The sequence below is a fragment of the Phodopus roborovskii genome, unplaced genomic scaffold (genome assembly GCF_943737965.1).
Source record: "Phodopus roborovskii unplaced genomic scaffold, PHOROB, whole genome shotgun sequence".
NCBI classification, from domain to species: Eukaryota; Metazoa; Chordata; class Mammalia; order Rodentia; family Cricetidae; genus Phodopus; species Phodopus roborovskii.
The window spans coordinates 247,569-257,142 of record NW_026125865.1 but is presented as its reverse complement, the minus strand read 5'-3'; positions in this window follow the sequence as shown (position 1 = coordinate 257,142).

Sequence of the window (9,574 nt, the reverse complement as noted above, 5' to 3'; positions counted from 1 at the left end):
TTTCGGAGAAGCACTGTTGAAAATTTATATATATATATTTGTGTGTGTGTGTATGTGTGTGTGCGTGTGTGCGTGTGTGTGTGTGGCACACACATGCACACACACATAGACTTTTAAGTACACACAGAGAAGGACCAAAACCATTTTCTGTTGTTTTGGGAAATTGAAATCAGTAGTTGGTAAGAAGTACCACTGACTTCCAAACATGTAATCACTTCTTAAAATTTTTAGTTCTTAACCTTGTTCCCCTCCCCCTTTCTGTCAGAAACTGAATTTCTCTTTGTTCTTTTTCCTGTTAAGATAACCTATTTGCTCCTCTGGTTCACTGACCTGTCATTACTACATAGAGTATTTGCATTGTTTTATTTCCCTTTCTTGATGATACTGATGCTGATAACTTTTGCATTTAAGTTATGTGATGGGTTTGGAATTTCATTTCTCTCTCTGTCATTTTCCATGGAGAAGGGGAAGAGTCCCATCTCCTGTCCCTCATGCAACCATATGCAAATGTTCCTGTAGCCCTGCGGTTATACCAACAGCCTTTTCCCAGCATCCTGTGTCCACAATTGTGCCAGTCTAGACATGCTCTGTTGTGCCCTGTGACTTATCTGCTTGGTATTTCTATTGCTTTCACTGTTTTAGGTATTGTGGAAGGATATAAAACCAAACAGAACAAAGGAGTGTAAGAATGTATTGAGGGTAGAAAAGGCTTCTGTTAGGGGGATTTTTTTATTTAGATGATTTCTTATAGCACTGGAGGTTCTCATGTAACAGCAGTGCCAAGTCATTGAATGTTTTCATCTAAGGGTTAGTTTGGGGTCTCTTTTTCAAGCCCCCTTTATTATGAGTCTCCTTTTCAATCTGTCTCTTCCCTAGTCAAAAGGTTGAGCTAAATTGGAAGTGAAGAAATTGAGACTCTGCCTCCTGGGGGAGAGAATTATCTCCACCTACACAACCCATACCTAATAGGTAGGGTAAGGTGGGTCTCTCTAGCAGTCATTTCAGTGTTCTGGTCTTCGATGCTTCTATTTTCAGATTCTTAAGGTATCACTGTTAGAAGTTTAGGGAGGGTTCAAGACAAAACGTGCTTGACCAAGATCATTAGCTACCTTTGGATTAACTTGAAAAGAGTCCAAGATTTACAATAGCATCATACAGGGAAAAGTGAGGACTATCAGGGAAAGAGATAGGCTTGATCCAAGATAATATACCTGTAATTACTACCACTGAAATTATGAGAAACATTTCCAGTTGTTAGCAGATTGCATGGATAATCTTCTGTGTCTCCTTCCTTGCCCTTACTCTGTCTTCCTTGAAGAATATTGTGAGTATTGGCATAATTCAAGCCTTTCTGGCACTGAAAGTACATCTTGTTTCTGACACACTCACATTCCTGGACAACTGAGGTAATTGATAGAGAAGCCTGAGGCTATATTTACCTCTGGGAAAAGATCTGAGGCAGAACACCAAAGTCAATTATTGACAGGCTTTCCATTTGACCAGAATTTTCCCCACAAAAATCACAATCCCCATGATTACAGAAGTACTTATTTTTCCTCATCAGATGGCCCTTTATATGGATAGATCTTGGATAGTGAGGATAATGGGATATAAAGAAGTGGGAAAACCCATGCTATCCAGAATCTGGAGCTTGAATCTGTCCTGGACCTCACAGGAAAAGACTTCATTATGAATGACCCTAAGCTTCCCAAGCAGCAACCATAGATGTATGAGGTCTTCAGCAAAGCTGCATTGGGCACTTCATTGTGTTTCCTAACCTAGACTAAGTCCTACCTGATTGAGAGTTTTTCCCCTATGGAAAATAGGTCACAAGTTTTCAGATTTTTATAGTTATGTAAGGTGAGCTAGCAGAACACCAGGGCTCGGGACTGGCTATCACTGCTCAGCACAAGACAGAGCTACTAAAGTAAGCCCTTAGGGCAAGAAATCTGGTATCTAGCACCTAAATTAAAATATTCTCCCTTGGCAAACTGAAAGATATTTCACTTCCTCTGCAGGCCTCCCTTAAGGTATCTTATTTTCCTACTTTCTACCCATCCTCACTAGGCTTGGCCTTGGCAACTTTCTCCAGGGATTAGAGGCACACCACAAGGGGTTGCTTTGAAATGTTGCTAGATCTATAGTGTATTTTGGCCAGACCCTGACTTTCCCTTCCCCTTCCTGAGTCTAATGTTCAAAGGCTACAGGATCAGGGGTATCACCTATCACCATCCTGTTTCTCCATCCAGTTCACTGGCCTTAGAATTTGTAGTAGTTTCTGAAGGCATTCCTAATTCAGCTCTCCTTTGATTGGAATGCCCCATCCCACCCCCACACCTATGGCTCAAAGTAGATCAGTGGCCAGTAGCCCAAAAGGAAACCCATAAATTACCTGGACTCAGTATCTAAACTTGTTGTATCCCCACAGCCATGTTATCCCCCAAATTCTACAATTCTCCTGTTTCTGCATGGCCCTGTACTCCCCTTTCCTCAACACAATGAGGCCTGAATTCTCTTTCCAAAAGGGTTTTGCCAGTTTGTTCTATGAGTTCTACTATAGTGAGGTCCTAATACAGAAATACAATTTTTCTCTCCTTCTCTCATCCTCTTTCTATGTGTATATCTTTAATTGATCTATTAAGGACAGAAACAAGAGAGTTCTAACAATTCTAGTATGAAGCCAAATAGTGATATTTTAGTGCTTTGGGGGTGGGGCGGGCTGGGTGAATAGATGGGCAACAGTGATTTTGACTACCCCTGCTGCTCTGCACTTGCCAGTTTATTCTTTTGTTTCTATTATCTGACTGTTTGACCCTGTCAAACAAGTGTCAAAATTGTGTATTTGGAAATGTTTAATAACAACAAAAAAGATGTTGTAATGACATAAAGCCTTATGAAACTATTTATGGAGTTCAATAAAAGAAATAAAAAGAATTTCAGGCACAATCGTGCCATTTGTGTGTGGGTGTGGGTGTGTGGGGGGGGTGTGGGGGGGTGTGGGGGGTGGGGGTGGGTGTGTGGCCAATAGCAAAATAAAGGCAATTTGTGTGGTGTGAGACTACTTGCTTCAGCTATCTTGAGTCACTTAATCTGCTGTTTCATTTCCCAAGCATCCCATGGATCATTGGGAAACATTTCTATCATTTCTGGAAGAGCAGAAGACAAGAACAGACTTTAAACCTGTAGCCATGAGCACTTAAAATGTTTTTGTAGATAGAATGTCTTTCATTTTACCTGGAACTTTACTAAAATCTAATGGCCCATTTCTAACATCGCTCATGTTCCTTGTGTCTGCAGTTCTGGGTATTTCTGACAGTTTCAACATTAAATTTTTAATGTAGTCAAGGCCGTAACACTTAGGAATCTTCCACTCAGGTTACTTCTTAACACTTGTGGACTTACCTCCTTCAAAGTAAACTTTAATTGTCCTTGTGTGGTTACAGTGATCTCACTATAACCTCTGTTATTTATTGCCTGTGTGTACACATGCTTTACTTCCTTCTAGGCCTGCATATAACATGGAGTGTTGCCTGTCAGAGGTCCGCATGAATAAGAATGTCTCACAGCCTTGTTCCAGAGTGATAGAACATTTACGTCAGTAAGATTCTTATTTGCTGAAAGACTCTAGGCAGTTGTTCAAAATATCTCAAGAATGAACTCTATCTGTGTAGGCCTTAGAAGTATCCCATTACACTGAAACATTTTAAAAAATTATAATTCAAGCTTTCCTTACCTTTTCTAATTTTTGCCTTTGTCCCTATCTTATATCTTCTCATTTATCCCCTTCTACTGTCACTACCCTGTCCCTTTTATCTGGGTTCTGTCAACTGTCCCCATCCAAATCACCAAGATTTTGTCATTCTTTTTATATCTTAACAGTGCCCAGCTTCCCTGGATTCCAGGATTAAATTGTAATTACTTCTTTCCGAGTAAGTGGCAATATCTAGTTTCAGTCTTCCTAGACTATGTTCCAGGAGCTTCCATAGTGAGAAAACAAATGACACTGAGTGTATTAATTGGATCTGACAGAGGAAGACAGAGGCTAAAAGGGACATGCTGGGACCTTCTGAGTTTTGCTCACCTATCCTCTCCCTCCACCGCTGCTGAAACTGATTTAAGAGTTATTTTGTCTTAGTTTCTTGGTGGCACAAGGGAAGGCAAGACGTGGAATGAACTGACACCAATAGCATATGAATGTTATTCTGTGCAGTCATTAATAGACATCTCTTAAATTTTCTAATCATAGCTTCAGAAACAAAACTAACTGCAGTTCCAGGTCATTTTTGTCTCCAGAATCAAGAACAAGTGGACAGAGAACCAAGGTCTCTGATGTGGACTTTGCTATTCTTCACTCACAGTTTTAGTTACTTAAGCCACCACTTTGCTTCTTAGTCCACTGGCTTTTGAACCATTAGGAATTTCCTTATTCATAGTCATCTGTTTCTCCTGGTTCAAAGAGACATCTTCCTGACAAGGCTATGAGACTTTTGAAGTAGATCTTGCTTCTCCATGATTTTACTTGCAAATTCCAAGACTACAAAAGAGAGTATCCTGTAGGGTGCCACTCAAGCTTTAGCAACTGCAGAATAATATTTCTGTCTGGCTGACTTTATAACACAATTTATTTATAGCATAATTAACATGACTTAAGAAGCAAACTTTTCTGGTTGCTTATCATATTTATCACTTGGTTGTGACCTTCTCCAGTGGACTATTAGTCCACTGGAGACACCATATAGATAATGGTGTCTCATCTAGTTATGAGAAAGGAGGAAGAGGAATTGGCATAGAGTGGTCCTTGTAGGCTTCAGATGTTACTGTCACTTGTACTCAAGGCCTCCAACAATGTGTCATTTAAGGTAAGTTCTTGTGCCAGGCTGCATCTCTTTCTACATTAGCTATGGATCTCTCCAGTCCTGGCAGAAAGTTGCACTGTATTCAATCCACATATCCCAAGTAGGCATTCTGCAACAGAGGTTGGCATGCTGCAATAAGAATATTAAAATGATGTTAAAGTGACTGGAACATCTCAGTCCCACAAATCACTTGGGGCTTAATGTTGATGTATAAGGATGAACTTGGAATGTGGTAAATGAGAGCCTTAGTTATTCATAGAACAAACTAATTAGCCATAAAGAAAAATCTCTTTGTCCATCAGGATCAGTTTGGTTATAGTGTAGTAACTAATAATCACAAATTTGTCAGTGGCATATAGGAGTTTATTTCTTGTTCATGCAAATTCTGCCAAATGTTCAGCTTCCCAGGGCAACTATGAGCTATTTCTATTTTATTATATATCTCCATTTCAACAAATGCTTTTATAATTTCCATAGCAAGAGATATCACAAGTGTTTCTCAGCCCACTAACGAATTTTGTACTCTGGCCTATGGCAAAGGGAAAAATTATCACATGGCTCATACAGACAGACAGCAAAGACAGGAGAACTAGATATTAATTGTCATGAGAAATATGTAACAAATGCCATCTATATCCCTGCCATTCATCTAACCCACAGACATCGGCAAACTATGAAGCATGTTTCCAATACCACAGCCCAGGAGCTCTCTTTGTTTGTGGGCCACCAGTAAATCATTTCTGCTCTTTCCCATCCTCCTTTGCTCCCTGTGGTCATCTCCACACCCAAACATAGGTCCAGATTGTTAGTCTTCATACCTGCTTTGTTTAAGAGCTAACTTTGATGGAATACTTCTTCCCTTCCCCATATTTCCCTCTACTTGCTGCCATGTCCATACCCACAAACCTGGCTTCAGACCTGTGATTTGGGAGCCTTCTTTGCCTGATTCAACTAAACAGTTCATCCACCAGCTTCACCTGACATAGCTCAGGTCATGCAGCTCCTGCGCTAGCCCAGTCTAAGAAAAGAGAGATTAGCATATCAAACACACACCAAAGGAAGGAGTCCACAAACCCAGGTCAAATCTCAAAAACAAAAACACAAATGGCTAAAAAAGTATCTCTATCATCAAACTCACGAGTCCTTTAGAGGTATTATCTAAAAACTAGATGAGTTCCTAAGACACATAAATTTTAATGAATAATTACAGTCATTATCAAAGAAGTCAAGGAATTAAATAAAATCAAACATTCACACAACTCTTAGAGAATAACAATACACATTTGAGTGATGACCAAGAGAGTACAAATATACAGCCCAGTGAAATGATGAAGACAATTAGGGATTTGAACTCAATTCAATAGAGATAGAAGCAACAATGAAAACAGAAGCTGAAATGAAAATGAAATTGGAAAACTTCTAAGCCAGAAGACGGCCTCATACCCAGGAGTATATTGGCAAATTTTACTTTGATGAGTCAATTAAAATCAAAAAGAGTTCATAAAGTTGGATGTGAGAGTAGTTAGAGGAAGGAGTGGGGTGAGATAGCATGAAAATTAATTACATGTATGTACTAAATTGTCTAAGAATGATCAAAAATTCTATCTTTAAAAGACTTAAATGTATGTGGGATTTTACTGTAGTTGCATGCATGACCCCTATCAGACTGTGAGTTACAATATAGGATAACTGAAATAAGAATCATGCATAACTGCTACTCTTTTGTTAGTACATATACTCTATAGGATGTGTCTTCTTAAACTTCATTTTGAATGACACAGGGTTTTATGCCACTTGATAGGCAAACACCATCGAGGTAAAGTCAAAACTTTATGAGGAAATCACAACTCAATTTTCAGCCCTTAGGGTATCCTCCCATAATGAATCTGTGGATGTAGTATATACCTGTATTAAGTGCAAAGTATTCTGGACACCCAGCATGTGAATGTTTAGAAAGGAGGAGAGCCCTCATGTCCTTGTGTTAGAAAATGTCTTTCTTTGCTCCACTGAATTAATGCTAGAACATCAATTTAAGCTTTTTTCAGTCTAGAATGAAAGAAATTTAATTGATGGCTTCCCCCATCCTACAAATCATTAAAGTGTTGTCTCTGAAAGTCAGTGGGAACCCATGCCTGTGCTGTCTGAAGTGCCTTGTTCCAAATTCAATGTCCCCTTCCATCTCCAGCCCTACACACTGGAGTTTCCTAGTTATCTTGTGTTTTACCTAACATCCTCACCCCTGAGTCTAAAAGGTTTGTTATCTTCATTTGTCTACATGGACATTCTTTTTCTCTGCCCCACCATCTTTTCCCACTAAGACTCTAGAAGCAAACTGCCTGGGTTATAATCCTAGGCCTATCACACATTTCCTAGTTATAGAACTTAAGATACATGGCATACTTACTCCAAGTCTCAGTTTCCTCATCTGTCCTATATGAATAAGAACTATCTACTTTACAACATTGTCTTTAAGGAGTACATTTTCAATTAAATATGGAAAGCACTTATACAATAGTCATAGAGACTTTATTCCTAATTGTTCTAAGGTGAAAAGAGACTAATGTGTCATAATTAGTGAATGAATAAATAAAAACATAATTGATACAACATGCTAATTGTCTTAGTTGGGATTTCTATCACTGTGACAAGATCATGAACAAAGCAACTCTTAAAAAGGAAAACACTTAATTCAGAGGTTCAGTCCATTATCATCATGGTAATACATGGCAGTGTGCAGGCAGACATGGTACTAGAGAAGGAACTGAGAGTTTTACATCCCGCATAAGCAACACCAAGTGTTATGTCTCACTAGGAGTAGCTTGAGCTTAGGAGACATCAAAGACCACCCCCATAGTGACATACTTTCTCCAACAAAACCCTCCCTACTCCAAAGCCACACCTCCTAATAGAGCCACTCCTTTTGAGGTCCATTTTCTTTCAAACTATCACATTACAGTCATTAGCCCCCAAAGGCTTGAAACCATATCATAATTCTAAAATATATTTAGTCCATCTTCAAAAGTTCCCATAGTCTATAATAGTCTCAAACTTATCTAAAAGTACAAAGTTCAAGTCTCTTCTGAGATTCATGCAATCTCTTGACTGTAAGACACTTTAAAATCAAAAGCAAAAAGCAGATCAAACACTTCCAACATATAATGGCACAGAATATACTTCACCATTACAAAACATAGGGAAGGGAGCATAGTAAGGAAATGCTGGACCAAAGAAAGATTTTAAAAAAACAGGCTTAACAAACTCCAAACTCTGCATCTCCCTATCTGGTGTCAAAATGCTCTTCAGATCTCCAAATCATTTCAATTTTGTTAACTGTGCTTTTTTAATATTGTTTTTATTTTTATTATTTAATTTACACACCAACCACAGTTTGCCCTTCCTCCTCTCTTCCCATTCGGTCCTCCCATCTAACACCCATCCACTCCTCCTCCATTCAGAAAGGAGCAGGCTTCACATGGAAGTTGACAAAGCATGTCATATCACACTGAGGCGGGAACAAGTTCCTCCCACTATATCAAGACTGGGAAAGGCATGGGGAATAGGTTCTAAAAAGCCAGTTCATGTGCCAAGGACAGGTACTGATCCCACTGCTAGGGGCCTCACAAACAGATCAAGCTAGCTATACAACTATCATCCACATGAGGAGGGCCTAGGTCAGTCCCATGCAGGCTCCTAGCTGTCTGGCTAGAGTCTAAGCTCCCACAAACTTAGATTAGCTTTTTCTGTGGTTTTTCCCATCATGATCTTGACATCCCCTTGCTCATATACCTCCTTCCTCTTATCAACTAGACTCCCAGAGCTCAGCTCAGTGCTTTATTGGGATTGTCTGCATCAGTTACTAGATGAAGGCTTTTTGTTGATAATTAGGGTAGTCACCAATCTGAACACAGGAGAACAGTTCAGGCACCTTCTCCACTATTGTTAGGAGTCTTAGCTGTGGTCCTCCTTATGGATTCCTGGGAGTTTCCCTGGCACCAGGTTTCTCCCTAACCTCCTATCAAGACATCTATTTAATTTTCAATGTTCTGAGAAACTGCCACACTGATTTCCAAAGTGGCTGTACAAGTTTTCATTCCCACCATCAATGGAGAAGTGTTCCCATTTCTCCACATCTACTCCAGCATACACTATATTTTTTTGATTGAAGCCATTATGACAGATATAAGATTGTACCTCAGAGTTGTTTTGATTTGCATTTCCCTAATGGTTAATTAATTAATAGGGCTTCCTGAAACTGAAAAGCTTCTGTAAGGCAAAGGACACAGTCAACAATACAAAACAGCAGCCCACAGCATGGAAAAAGAACTTCACCAACCCATCTGACAAAGGACTGATCTACAAAATATATAAAGAACTCAAGAAGCTAATTCCCCAAAACACCAAATAATCCAGTTAAAAAGTGGGGTACAGATCTAAATGGAGAATCCTCAATAGAGGAATCTCAAATGGCCAAAATGCCATAAGAAATTGCTCAGCATCCACAGAAACTCTTATAAAGGAAAAACATTTAATTGGGGTGGCTTACACTTTCAGAGGCATAGTTCATTATTATTATGGTGTGACATGGTATTGTGTAGTCACACATGGTGCTGGGAAGTAGCTGAGCATCCTACATCTTGATTTTCAAGCAACAGGAAGTGGGCTGAGACACTGGATAGTAACTTGAGTATTACGAGACCTCAAAGTCTACCTCCACAGTG